At 38.3% G+C, this 14,386-nt stretch overlaps 1 protein-coding gene across 2 annotated transcripts in view; it reads right to left on the bottom strand.

The window, feature by feature from the left end:
- LOC107663405 (semaphorin-6D-like) overlaps nucleotides 1–14,386 on the bottom strand; it is a 173,899-nt gene that overhangs the window by 144,890 nt on the left and 14,623 nt on the right. Inside the window, exons 2-3 of one of the 2 annotated variants that reach the window (XM_016453628.1) lie at nucleotides 8,169–8,270; nucleotides 2,996–3,047 (exon numbers count right to left, since the gene is read on the bottom strand). The gene's annotated coding sequence lies outside the window, so the exon portion shown is untranslated. The remainder of the gene's footprint in view (nucleotides 1–2,995; nucleotides 3,048–8,168; nucleotides 8,271–14,386) is intronic. The other variant, XM_016453637.1, reaches the window with a different exon arrangement.

The following is a 14,386-nucleotide window of genomic DNA, read 5'->3' as shown; positions in this document are numbered from 1 at the left end:
TTTAAAAAGTAAAAGTAATTAAATGTTACAATTTAAGTACAATTAAAAGTTTTGGACAATACCAATAAGCTGCTATATTTTCATAAGCCGATACCCGATAAATGTCTGATATTATGAAATAATAATAATAATAATAATAATAAAACACTAAACCACAAAAAAGAAATCATTTTAAATTCTAGTTAATGCAGGCACCACGACATCATTTTGTACACTAAAGAATTTATATTTTTAAATTTGCATAAGACTTAAGTTTTACATTTTTTAATTATTAGTATTAATATTACAAATGTATATTAGATAACCAATTGGATATGCAATATTAGCACCAATATACTGTGTATCCTCAAATCTTTATTTATGTTCTGCAATTTAGGCATTTTTATTGAAATTGTTATAATTTTGTGCTTTGCTGTGTGATGTTTAATGTCTAAATTGTCATTATTAAAAAAATCAAGAAAAGCACATTTTTCTTAATGGCAGTGTACTTTTTACATCTACAATGAAGGTGGACAACAATGTTGATAAATACCAGCTATATATTTAATGCACAAACCTTGTAATTGTGACACAGCCTGGTCACAGGTAAATGAGTCATCAGTGCCCCAAACTTTAGAGTATCAAGGCTCTCGCTAGAACTTAAATTTGTTCACAATGTCCTGAATCACGTCATAGGGAATTAGGGAGCAGAATGAAACCCAACCAGTCTTCAGTAAGACTTCTATTTAGTTAGAGTCCATTGCGTAACTGAGGGCAAGAGTAAAGTTAATGAGCAAGAGTTGTTTACTTCAAACTTTTAAAAAAGTATGCCAACTTAAATTCCCAAGGTGTCCTCTCAGTCTGAGGTAAATCACAGTAGGGCGGTTCACATCTCCTAAGTGAGCCAAAGCTTTGTCACCACAGTTGCCGTTAAGCTAATTGCTTTTATGGAATCTGAATGGTGATGAGACGTCTTCTCTTTCTGTCTTTGAGACAGATCTGGCACCTAAAGGGCTGAGGCTCAATTCTTCAATGCTTTTAGCCAGGGTCACGTGTCATTGGCAGATCGGAGTCTGGAAAACAGAATACAGCAAGTCCATGAGCTCAGGCACCAAACTACGCCAAGACAATAAAAATGAGAGAATTATATATTGTGCCGTATTAATGAAGTTTCTAACAATAAGAAACATTATATATGAGAGATATTTCTAGGTCTGTTTTGCTTTGTAGTCTATTCTGTCTGTGATTAGGGAAGACAAGGTGGAATCTGATCCCAGACCTGCTGTTTTTTCTACGAACACAGTGCCTGCCTCTCTCAGAGACGTCTTGAAGCAAGGCTTTCCTCTTCATTTACATTATCGTGCAACACAACAAATGTCATCCTCAAGGATTTCTGCATAAAACAGGCTGTATTAACCTCATTCGTTTCATTTTCATGAATTTGCCACTCCTTTGTGTTTGTGAATCCTCACAGCAGCAGTTGTGGAGTCCCTGACTTCCTGAGCACAACACGAGTTCAAACATCGACATCACAGTGAGCCGTCAGGTCCAAAACTAACTTTCTTTTTGGCCACTATTAAAGGTGAACAAGTTCTTGGTTACACAAGAGTAACAGAGTTACAGTTTGATAAAATGAGTTGTTTTATCATATATTACCTCAGGCGGAACAAGAAGGTTATTCTAAAAATAAACAAACCAAGGGGATTTCACGCATGATCCAGTGAATCAGTGTCAGTATAACATAACATAATAAAACATAAAACACTATTAATCAATATTTTCAACATCGATAATAATAAGAATCTTTTTTGAGCACCAAATCAGAGTATTAGAATGATTTCTGCAGGACCATGCGTCACAGACGACTGGAGTAAAGGCTGCTGAAAATTCAGCTTTACCATCACAAGAATAAATTACATAGAAAATCATTATTTTAATATTTCACAACACTGCTGTTTTTACTGTATTTTTTACCAAATAAATGCAGCTTTGGTGAACATAAGAGTCTACTTTTAAAAAAAATCTGACCGACCCAACTTTTAAAGGGTAGTATAACATATTATATATAACATGTAATAAGCGGGATAATGTACATCCAGCCGGTTGTTATCTCAGAATAAACCCCTACAGGGTAATCAGGACCCCGACGCGAAGCGGAAGCTACTTGCCACATAAGTAAATAATTAGACGCAAAATATTGATTTGAGTTGATTGTTGAAATATTTGAACGCAAAGCTTCCATGAAGACAGCAGTTGCGAGCAAGCGGCAAATTCAAACTAGACGGACATTTAAGGGAAACAGTGCAGTCAAACCACTTATTACACAACATTTCACCACAAAAATAATTAAGGCAATAAAAGAATTAAGACGAAAATGTTTTAAAACCTTACCAGTTTGTTAGTTCTCTTATAATCCATTACAGCGTACAAAACAATTGTAGCAAAATGGCAGCAGCTGCGTTTGTATGAAACGAGAGCGAGTCCGTGATACCAGGATGACATAATTAAATAATTGTACACCATTTTGAATCGAGTTTTAATATTTTATTAGCTAAACAAACGCAAAGCTTCCACCAAGAAAAAATAGTTCAAGCAAGAGTACAGCGCCGACTGCTGTTACCCGGATGAGCCTGTGTTATTAGATTTACCGGTTGTTATTGAGGGATATCATACCTCGGAATGTCGCGACTGACCAATCAGAATCAAGTATTCCACAGAGCCGTGTAATAAGATATAATTAAATAATAATAATAATGCATAAAAACAACAACAACAATAATAAAAAACATTACATTACATATTAATAAAAACATAATAATAATAATAATAATAATATACAAATTTTGTTATAGTTATAGCCTAAATAATTTCTTGAAAATGTAACAACATTTTGTGAAGTTTATATTTAAAACGAGAAAGAATTATTTGCCAGAGTGATAAGAAAAATACACTTAATTCAAGACATTCTCACAAAACTGTATGATTTCAAAAAATGTGATCTAGTAAAAAATATCACCTACACTTTCTGGATTTTCACAGCTTTAGCCTACAGTTGGTTCGCCCTCCACCTATAATAGAAAGTATACAAGAAAGAAATTACTTCTGACTCTCACAGAAACAGTAAAATGTATTTTATGACACACAACTGCATAGAGGGGTGCAAGAGGGTTGTGTTTCAAAGTCCTGCCTTGTGCTGACAGACATAAAGAGAGAGGGGACATTCATAATTCAAAGATGGGTGGTGGTGGTGGTAGAGCAGGTTAATCCCTCTCCATCTGCCTAACAGCACCTCTCCCTCCTTCAGCACAGGCCACAGATCCACCTGCACTGAACCAGGGGCTCTCAGCTAAAGATTTGGGCTGACCTGCATGAAGGCTCCCTGCAGACTTCGCCTCCCTGTCTTCCAAATCGCCAATGCCTGACTTTGACGTTTCCAGAAGGAGAGACTCTGAGGGGTCTGCAATCTCACCAGCATGGCTGCTCTCAGGATTAAGGGACAAAGATGAGCCAGGAGGTGCTTCCTGGCTCCAAATGTCCAAGCTTTTTCCCCAACGCCAGCGCTAGGGCTGGACAATAATTCAATATCTCAGTATAATTTTTATTATTTTTTTGGGAAAGAAATTAATACTTTTATTTAGCAAGGATGCTTAAAATTGATCAAAAGTGATGATAAAGACATTTATAATGTTACAAAAGATTTCCATTTCAGATAAATAGTGGTCATATCGATATCGGAATTATATCGTATCGACCGAAATTAAGAAATATATCGTGATATCAATTTTGGCCATATCGTCCAGCCCTAGCCAGCGCTGATGGATTAACAGACAAACTAAATGCAGCAGAAAACACACACAATGCACAAACAAAGTGTAATGCGGCACCGGGTCCTAAGAAACCAATTTGTGAAAAAGAACAGAAGGAGGGGGAACGCTGCTTTGGTCCATGACTCCCCTTTTCTCTTCCTCCTGCTACTCTGCTTGTTCTTTTAAAGGGTCATGAAACCCCAGACTACTTTTTCTGAGATTTTAGCAAAGGTGTTTGTGTTGCACATCATAGAAGACAATGTTAGCATCCGATCGGAGAAAACTGGTTAATTTTAAGCTTTTTTGCATTACTTTCAACTTCCGGGTTTAAAATCTACATCGTGTTGACGTCACTATTTGTGACGTGGCAAAGGACTATAGTACATCGATGACGCGTTGGTGTCTATTAAATTATTCATGAGACCGCGTGTTCTTATCCTATGAGAAGACGCTTCGCTTAATTATTCACAACAGCATGTGTTGATTTGCTATGACAGACGCTTTAGACTGTGAGATCGCATACATTAACTGAGAGAAACGTTCATGGATCGAAGGAGAGTTTGTTTTTGCTTTGTAAAAAGAGTTCGGCACAAGCGCGATTCATTCAGTTAGTGAGTGTAACTCACGTGGCGCAGCGCACCACGCCCACTTTTTTAGCATTTCTTAAAACTGTGGAGAGAACTAACCAGTGCTGAAACGGGGGGTTTCATGACCCTTTAATGCCATATTCAGTTCTGCACACCAAAACAGGAATAAACTCAATCTGAAAACTCAATGAGCTTCTTATAAAGTTTAGAAAAGAATATTCTGTTTGCAGAATTTACAAATTTCAATTTTATTACTGACTTACAGTGCCCCCTTTTTTTTGCCCCCTTAGCAATTGTCTATTTGGAGAACAAAATGGTTGCAACATTTCAAACAAAATAACATACTGCTCAAAGGGAACCGAAGTGAAAATTTAATTAAGTGAAATTGGCTAACACAGACTCTCACCACCCCTGAGGAAAAAGAATGCCTCCTTAAATCTAATATCTGACTAGACAACATTAAATAATAATAACGGCAATCAAACAGCACCTGTAATTTGATATGAGCCCATTTCTTTTCAGTCTTTCAGATGTCAACTTGACTTTGTTTTGGATTATTGTCCTGCTGTACCACACAATTTCACTTTAGCTTCAAGCCATGCTCAGATGCTCCGACAATCTCTAGTATATGAGTGAATCCACGTCACAGAGGCCACCACAGACAGAAAAACATACCAAGTCAACCACAAAGCCAGTTCAATGCTGCATTCGCTATTTACATTTTCACTCATCTGACCATAGAATAAACCAAGGTCTTGGGATAATCACATGCTTTTTAACAAACATGATGTGAGCTTTGATGTTTTTCTTGGTGAGCTGAATTTTTCACCTGGCTACTCTTCCATAAGTCTATTTTTCACAGTCCCTTTCCTATTGCGGAGTCATAAACCATGACCTTAGCCGATGCGAGAGAAACCTGTAGTTAGGGCTGTGCAAAAAATCTAATGCGATTTTCAGGATTTACAGCCCTACCTGTAGTTCTTTGAAAGTTTTTCTGTGATCTTTTGAAGCTTTCCAGATGAGGTGCCACTGTGCCCTTTGAGAAATTCTTACCACTTTTGGGAATATTCACAACTAAGAGTCTCTGACTCTAATTTAATTTCAAAGACTAAGGGGGCAATTACTTTTGCACAGCGACGACATGGGTAATTTATTACTTTTTTATTATTATTAAAAAATAATTTACTCATCCTCATGTCCATCTAAACTATTATGACTGACTTCTGTGGAACAAAGAAGATGATATTTTGAAGAATGTTAGTAACTAAACAGTTTTGGTTCCTATTGACTTCAACTGTAAGGACAGAAAACACAATGGAAGTCAATGGGAATCAAAACTTTGTGTTCCACAGAAGCCAGTCAGCCATACATATTTCGAACGGCATGAGAGTTAGAAAATGATGACAGATTTTTGGGCTGTCCCTTTAAATAAACCACCTAATGACAAAAATTATGTTTTTTCCATGTTTCCTTTGCCTATATTTTTACTGTGAATACATAAATAAATTCAGGTAGAAATTATGTGAAAAATCAGGCTAATAATTTTTCATGCCAATGTATCCGGAATGTGCATACTTATGATAAACACACATTTACAATCAACAGAGCAAGTGCACCTGATTCTAGCAAGGTTTTAACAACTATCTCAGCCAAATGCTTATTGGTGGAGTGGAAGGGTGGAGGGAGCAGAACTGATGGGCAGTTTGCCTGAGCTCAGTGCACAGCTGCAGGGCCTGCGGGCAGACAGACAGAGCCCCGCTACAGCAGGTGCTGACATTAATGAGAGTGATAAACCATGAGAGCTGCCCTGTAGTTAAATAAACCTCTTATGAGAGGAAGATTTTTTTTTGCTCCCTTTTTACTATTTTTGAATCTTAAATAAACCTCTTATGAGAGGAAGATTTTTTTTTTTTTTTTGGAAAAATGACGTGGAGCCAGAATTGACATTTAAGATTATTCCAATTGTCAGGTAGGCTTGAGGTTACAATGAATGCTTGTTTTTGAGCCTGCCGGAAAGCCATCAAATTATTTGATTCAAAACTCAAAAAATGAAGAAAATAAGCTCACTTCTGTCTTTTGTATCACCAAGTGTTTGAACAGCTATCTTCTGAGATTGGAGAGTAAATTGTACTTTGATGAACATGAATGAAGATTCAAAAGTGGAGGAGCACAACGTGGCCTCAACATCTGTACTGAGTTCCAAAAACATCTATCAGCATCTCTTACGATGTCAACGCCACTCCTTATTGTGAAATGAAAGTGAAAATCTGAATGAATGGTTCAATGAGTTATTGAGGAAAACTGAGAGACTGAAAGAGACTGGGTACTTGGAACCATTAACAGGGCACATATCTGTGACCACAAGTGTTTACATGAAAAAAAATGTAATAAATCAGTAGACATTGCACTTGGTAACAGTGTGCTAAAAGCCATCAAGCCATTAGGAAACGGATGCTCCCCTGAAGGAAACACTGCAATGACCTTAGTGAGAGAATAATTCTGGGTAAACTATTGCATGGCAGCTGGCATACGTGCTTATAAATGAAGCTGTTGCTGACTTACTAAAGATCCCTTCCATCAAGTCTGCATCAGCTGAACCCAATTATAATTCTGCCACCCCTTTCTGTCCGAGCAGAGCTGAATGCGATTAGTCATATTTTATGGCGTATCTCAACTGTCACGGACAGTCTGGGGGACTTGAACTTGTCTTTGTTTGAATACACAATGGGTGATAAACTACACTGGGAATAGCGATAGCAGCTAAACGATGGAGCACATAATGCCTCCATATGGCTCATCTAAATAAAACAACCATAAGCTGTCAGAGCGGAGCAGCGGCTCCATGGAGCGGCAGAAAGGTAGAAGCGCCGGAGGATGCCTATGATGTTTAGCCTTCCACAGGGCCCAAGGTCAAATGCAACCCTGCATCTGGCCAGCCATCTGCTCCCCGCAGCCGACCGACAGAGCCTGTCACCACCAGCCCTGCGCCCAGTGTTGTGGGATGTGTCTTGATCTCAAAGGGATATCTTGGTAGACAGGGGGCATGAGTAAAAGGGCCTTGCACAGGTGCGCTGTGATGCATGCGTGTTTCCAGCAGATTTTTTCCCACTCTTCATGTCAAGTCTCCTGTCTCATCTGTTTTGTCTTCTCTTAAGTGATCTCTCTCCGATTCAGTCGTCTGCTTGTTTCTCTTTTCCGATTTGTTTGAAAATCTGCCCACCTCCCTGTTACCCTGTCCAACTGTGATACTTTTCTAACGTTTGTCGCCTGCTCGCCGTGAGACTTCATTTAAACAGATTGTCTGACAGATTGTCAGATGTTTCTTTTAAATTATATTTGTATTCTTCTAAAAATTGACAGACGTTGTCCTCCCATGTGACGGCCTCGGGTGAATAGTCCAGCCAAAATAATGAAGTTGGATGATATTTCAATTTTCTGTCAAATCAAGTCATTGTCCTTCAGAGGGGCTCAACTTATACTTCACCAAGCAAATTTCAACAAAAGAGCAGGATGTGAGGAGAAAACGGAATCTATCGTTCAATAATAATAATAATATAATAATTTATTGTCATTGCTGTAGAACAACGAAATTGCATTAGAGCATCAATCGACAGTGCAATTTCATAAGTGCAAATAATAATTTATTGTCATTGCTGTAGATTGCATTAGTTGCATTAGAGCATCAATCGACAGTGCAATTTCATAAGTGCAAATGCGTAGGAATGACATTGACAACAGTGACAACAGTTCAAGTGACTTTCACCAAATCAACAAACTTCTTCCCATAGGTTCTTACCTCAAAAGATGATCCAATCAGACAGCAGGACTGCAGTCAGGTGATTAAACTGAGGGTAAAGTGCTGGATCGCTTAAGAAAGTTGTGACATTCCACAACCGACCTAAGAACAAAGACAAAAATTGATAAAACTTTTGAGTTGCCCATAACTGCTCAATTTTGGAGTTTCAATGAAAAAAGAAAACACACACAGACTCTTAAAATGCACGTTCTGATAAACGCTGATTTGGTGCTCAAGAAACATTTCTTATTATTATCAATGGTAAAAAAGGTTGTGCTAATATTTTTCTGAAAATCATTAAACTTTTTTTCCAAGATTCTTTGATGGATCGAAAGTTCAAAACAACAGCATTTATTGGAAATAGAGATCATTTGTAACATTATAAATGTTACTTACTATACTTAAATCACTGTCACTTTTGATGCATTTAATGCATTCTTGCTGAATAAAAAGCATTAATTTATCAAAACAAATACTATGATTAATACACAAAAGTGGGACACAAAAGTGGCCAAAACTTTAACAAAACGTGACAGCCATAGAAAAAAACAAAAACTCCCACCAAAGTTTCTGTTACATCTGAAGAACATGTTCTCATCTATTGTCTCCACAGACAAACAAATGAGGCCTTTTCATTCATAAAACGTCTGTTTGTGTGATCTGCACATACCAGTTAATGAAGCTATAGACTGTCATCTCAGGACTGTGACACTTAGACACCGAGCCAAAACTAACAGAACAAGCGCTCAGAGAAAACAATATCTTTGCTGAGAAGATGAAGGAGGCGCTTTTCACTTAACATTCATTATGGGCAGATTTCTAACCAAATCTCTACAAATCCCCCATCGGAAGCTGCCCAAATCTCAGGGCATCTCAGAGCGCAATCTGCTCTTCCAATCTGCTGTGTGAGAATGAGACACTAGCTCAAGCCAGCTCCTTACTGACAGCACCCGAGTCTCCACAAATCTTACTGCCTGTCTCGTCTCCGCTGCATTTCCTTATTCTCTTGGTCAGTCCGTCTGTCTCTGTTTATCTCCCTCCATGTCAGTCTCTCTTTCGCTCTATGCTCCTTACTCTTTATCTGTCTTTTGCCCCATTTTGCTTTGCATAAAGACAGGCTGCAGACACAGGAAATGCAGTACTCCAACTGCCTGTGTCACCAGACAGCAATATGAATTACAAAAAAGAAAAATCGATCCAATAACAGCCATGTTTAATATTGCAAATCCCCTCCAGGGCAATGTGAATTAGTTATGCTCATGTAGAGCGGCCTCTTAATTCGGCGAATTCTACAGCACTATACCTGCATTTGTTAAATGGCTTTCATATAGCTCAAGTAATAATGAACAGCCTGAGTTTGTAAAAGTGGCAATTATACAAACATTAAGTATTTAGAAAGCATTTTATCACTTGTTGTTCGATTTAAAATGACAGCCAGAAGACCAGAATCACCTGGTCAGTGCCGGACAGAAATCGTCTCTGCTTGTACTCTCAAAGCTTCTCAAAGCAAAAGACTGGATTTGGGTGAAATCCAAAGCTCAGTGTGGAAAAGCCAAGATCAAATCTGGCATTTAAATAGATAGTTCGCTCAAAAATGAAAATTCTGCCATTATTTACTCACTCTCATGCTGCTCCAAACCCATATGCTGTTTACTTCTATCGGTGGAACATAAAACATTTGAGATATTTTTGAAGAATCTTCATACAGGTCTTTATAGTGACCAGTATATTAAGCTTAAAAAAGGATAAAAAGTCTTCAAGTCATTTTGTGAGGAACAGACTGACATTTTTACAAAGTCCATAATTCACTGGAACCGAATCACTGAGTTAGATTCAAGAACCGGTTCAATCTAGTTCATAAATTATTCTTTAGAGCTAGCTTTTTCCTCTGAACCGGTTCATCCTTTCCATAAATTGAACAAAACAATTAATTCAGGAATATGACTGATCCTGCTCTGTAGTTCAATTCACTCATTGTGGTTAACAAATCACTGGAAGCGATTATTGAAGATTATTACTAAACAATGTAAATTTTCACACAAATCTTTTGTATGACCAACGTCATTTACACGTGTTTCTAAGTCTTGCCGACTTAAACATTCAAGCATTTTAAACCATTCAAGCACTTGAAGAGGCTTAAGATAATTCAATTCGGTACTCGCACACTGTTTCCCGTGTTTCAGACAGCACGCGAACACAGAATTGATTCCTCTTTTGCGTATCCTTGCAACTGAATGGACACATACACACAAAATTCTCTCAAAATAACCATCTCTGCAGGTATTCTTGTAAACACAGTCGGTTATGTCTTAACTGAATGTAAACAGTGGAGAAAGAAATCTCAAGTGCAATTATAATGCAGTGGTTGCCTCTCCTTTTAAATGTAAAGAGCACAGGCAAATCTTTTGTTTATATGAAGATATGTCTTTCATTTGTATTTATTTGTTTGATTTGGGATTTGCTTTAAAATTTCAAGTTAGTTTTTATTATTTGACATATTTCAATTTCACAAAGAAATATGCAGCATTTGGTCTCGGAAATAATAAAAGCACACCTTTTCATTTATAATTTGTCTTAAATCTCATGTCTTAAATAAAAAAAAAAATTGTGAGAAAATTGTATTGTGAAATCAGTATCATGAATTGTATCGCACTGTGAGTTGAGTGAATCGTTCCATCCTTGTATGCTACTAGTTTTGCTGTGGTATTGAAGTAAAGTGTTCTTTAAATAATATGTTATTTAAATAATAAAGAACCTTTTTTCTTTTTCTCATCCAAAAAATGATCCAATCCGTCACTCAAAATCTGCAATATGATCCGAGCCTTAAGTTTTGTCACCTGTTGCACACCCTACTCTCGTTTTATGAAGAAAAATACAATCACTTGAATTTTTGATCATGGTGATTTGTCCGCAGTGAAGTTCAGCCGAAGTCTTTTTTTATTCGGGCTAGTTACATTTATTTTGGGCTACCAAAATCTGAAGAATGCCTGCCCGAATCGCTACCAGGGATTTTAAAATTTTGCGGGCTTTGTGACTTCAAAAGACCTGAAACATAATTCACATGTTGTATGGTCTTTTATGGTGCTATTTTCTCCATTTTTGGAGGAGGTCACTATGAAACAGCCTTCATAAATTTTGTTTGGCATATGGTTTTGGAACCACATGAGGGTGATTAAAAATTATAGAACCTTCATTGTTGAGCGAACTATTTCTTTAGCATCCTGTTTACATTTAGTCTTCATTAGCTGCTTTTAAAGCTAGGGCTGCATGATAAATCGCGCAGATCATATATGAACGTGGTTTTGCGCAGCTTGTCAGTGAACAACGGCTCTGTGTAGTAAATGCTGCTCCATGTGAAAGCACCCATGTGATGGAGATTTACCGCTGATTACAGAACTGGCTTTACTGACAAGATGCACATTAAATATCACATGCGATTTATCGTACAGCCCTATTTAAAGCATCATAAATTTAAGCGCAATGGACTTCGCAACTTCAGAGCAAACACCACAAAGTACACCTTGTCTGGATCAATGCAAAAAAAAAAATCTTTACAGTTCAACTAGTGCAGAGGACCAGGAAACCTGATCCTACACTCTAAAAAATGCTGGGTTAAATACAACCCAGTGCTGGGTAAAATAGGGACAAACCCAGCAATTGGGTTGTTTTGACCCAGCGGTTGGGTTACTAACCAGAAGGTTGGGTTAAACATTTAACCCAACCGCTGGGTCAAAACAGCCCAATTGCTGGGTTTGTCCCTATTTTACCCAGCACTGGGTTGTATTTAACCCAGCATTTTTTAGAGTGTAGATCAGCATTTCAACACAAGAATGTTTCTCCAAGCACAGTCCTTGTAAACCCACGGTCTGCAGCGAGCAGAATACGGGTGGCGTTCTGCCAACATTCCTCAAAGGCTTTTAAAGCGCAAACCCTGATAAGAACCCTGGCCAGCTGATCACCCTTCGCTCCTCAGAGTTCACGCCGAGGCTATCGGGGAGGAAAGGGCTAACAGCTAAACCATCCATCCTGTATTTTTTTTTTACAACAACTTCTCTAAAAAAAACTCATATTTTGTGTCCATGATGCTGATACATTTTACATTACTCTAGCCAGGAGCGCACTGAATAGAACCAAAGAAAAACAACTTAAGTGAAAAAAAGTAGGGGAAAAAATATGCTGGAAACTTTTACGACAAAACAAATCTGAGTGAGCCATAGGCAGCGTTCCAGCATCTATGTGCTTCGATTAACTGTAGAGAGACACTTTATTACTCTAGCTTGGCTTGGTCTTACTTCTAAACATTTACAGCTCTGTACTCAAGTATTGCTGCTTATTTAAGTCACCCTCGAATAATACAGCATATGTTTAGCTATAGCTTTCCCTGCAAATGCTCATTTTTGGCTTCTCCTTAGCATCTATTTAAAGACACAAACCAAATCCATGCAAACCACGAGGAAATGTGCACAAACTGAGTTTCTCCCAAGCCAAGAGAAGCTCCTGAAAGGAACGTCTAATCGCTGAGCCGCTGAAGTTTGATTAAGTCAGAGTGCCTGAGGCGGGAGGTCTCACCATCCCAGATAAATCTCTGGAGAGAGGAGATCGCTGGGGAGTATTACTAAAGATAAATAACGCATGGACATCATCTCACCAAAACACACATCAGGAAACACACACACACTATGCAGAGCCTGAAGGATTGCATGTCCAATGCGGAGACAAATACTACAGTTTCTTTTCAATTTCGTCTAAATAAACAAACAATAAAACACTAAAAACTGAAATCAGTCCATTTAAATGCTACAAATGAATTTAGATTTCAAAACTTTACAAACTTACAAAACAAAAATGGATATTAACTTTGAGATTCGCTAAAGACTACATTTAATGTTAATAAATTATTAATAATAATTCCTTACATTTATATAGCGCTTTTCTGGGCACTCGAAGCGCTTTACATAGAAGGGGGAATCTCCTCAATCACCACCAATGTGCAGCATCCACCTGGATGATGCGACGGCAGCCATATTGCGCCAGAACGCCCTCCACACACCAGCTTATTGGTGGAGAGGAGACAGAGTGATGAAGCCAAACAGCAGATATGGGGATGGTTAGGAGGCCATGATGGTCAGAGGCCAATGGGCTTCGCAATCGTATTACTGTTTTTAAAGGGGTCATCGGATGCAAAATTCACTTTACAAGTTGTTTGAACATAAATGTGTGTTGGAAGTGTGTGTACACATCCATCCTATAATGATAAAAATCCACCCAGTGTTTTTTTTTTTAAATCCCTATTTTAAAATCCCCTTTCTCAAATCAGGCTGTTCATAGATTCCTGTCAGAATGACGTAGTTCTGCACAGGCCCCTCCCACGATAGTTGATTGACATTTTGGCATTTTTTAATTAATCGGCATTGGCTGATTGTGCGGCAAATTAGGCCGATTTATAGGCAGGCGCATCTGCGGGCAGCTAAACGTTGTTGCGGAACGCCGGAGAATCTCTCTCTGGCTGCGTGAGAGACGGAGCAACTCGCACTCTGCAGCCGCTTCTTGTTCACACACAGTTTCAGCTAATGATGGCAGGGCAAAACAGACTGCTTCGAAAGCGTAATTACGCTTTACCCTACTAGAATTGATGCTGGAAAGTTATCATATTCATAAGTGCAACAAGTCATTTGCATGTGAAAGTAGAAACACATGCAATTCAGACGAAACTTCTGGGCTGATTATAATGTGCACGTTAACTTTCCTCGTGAAATGTGTGTGTAGGTCTGACAATAGCATCCACGATGTCCTCGCTCATGGCCAGTGCACTCTTAAGCAGTTATGAGCAGCAGGCTGTGTAATGTGTGTGAACTCTTATTTTTGTTATCACTTGGCCATTTGACTTATAGCAGTGTCCAGTGTTTCCCATACATTGAGTTATTACTTCGTTGAATAAACTGATCACTGCACGTTTCAAAATTAAAATGCAGCGCGGATGTTTTTATATGAATGTATCTTTGAAAAGAACCGACCGTCTTCAGAAAAGCTTCGGCGTCATTTTCATTTCGCCTTTCCTGTAATGCCTGATAACGTAGCGTTTGTGAGCACAGTGCTTATTAGATTACAGCCGTTACCGGGGAAACCACTATATCTCCCGCTCCAACAGTGCCTCCTGCTGGCAGAGAATTAATTTGCATTTGCAAGTCTGTGGGAAACACTGGTGTCTGTCAGCAAAC

Source organism: Sinocyclocheilus anshuiensis, unplaced genomic scaffold (assembly GCF_001515605.1).
Source record: "Sinocyclocheilus anshuiensis isolate Anshui unplaced genomic scaffold, SAMN03320099.WGS_v1.1 scaffold3274, whole genome shotgun sequence".
NCBI classification, from domain to species: Eukaryota; Metazoa; Chordata; class Actinopteri; order Cypriniformes; family Cyprinidae; genus Sinocyclocheilus; species Sinocyclocheilus anshuiensis.
Note: the sequence above shows the minus strand (reverse complement) of the source record. Positions and strands in the feature narration are given on the sequence as shown.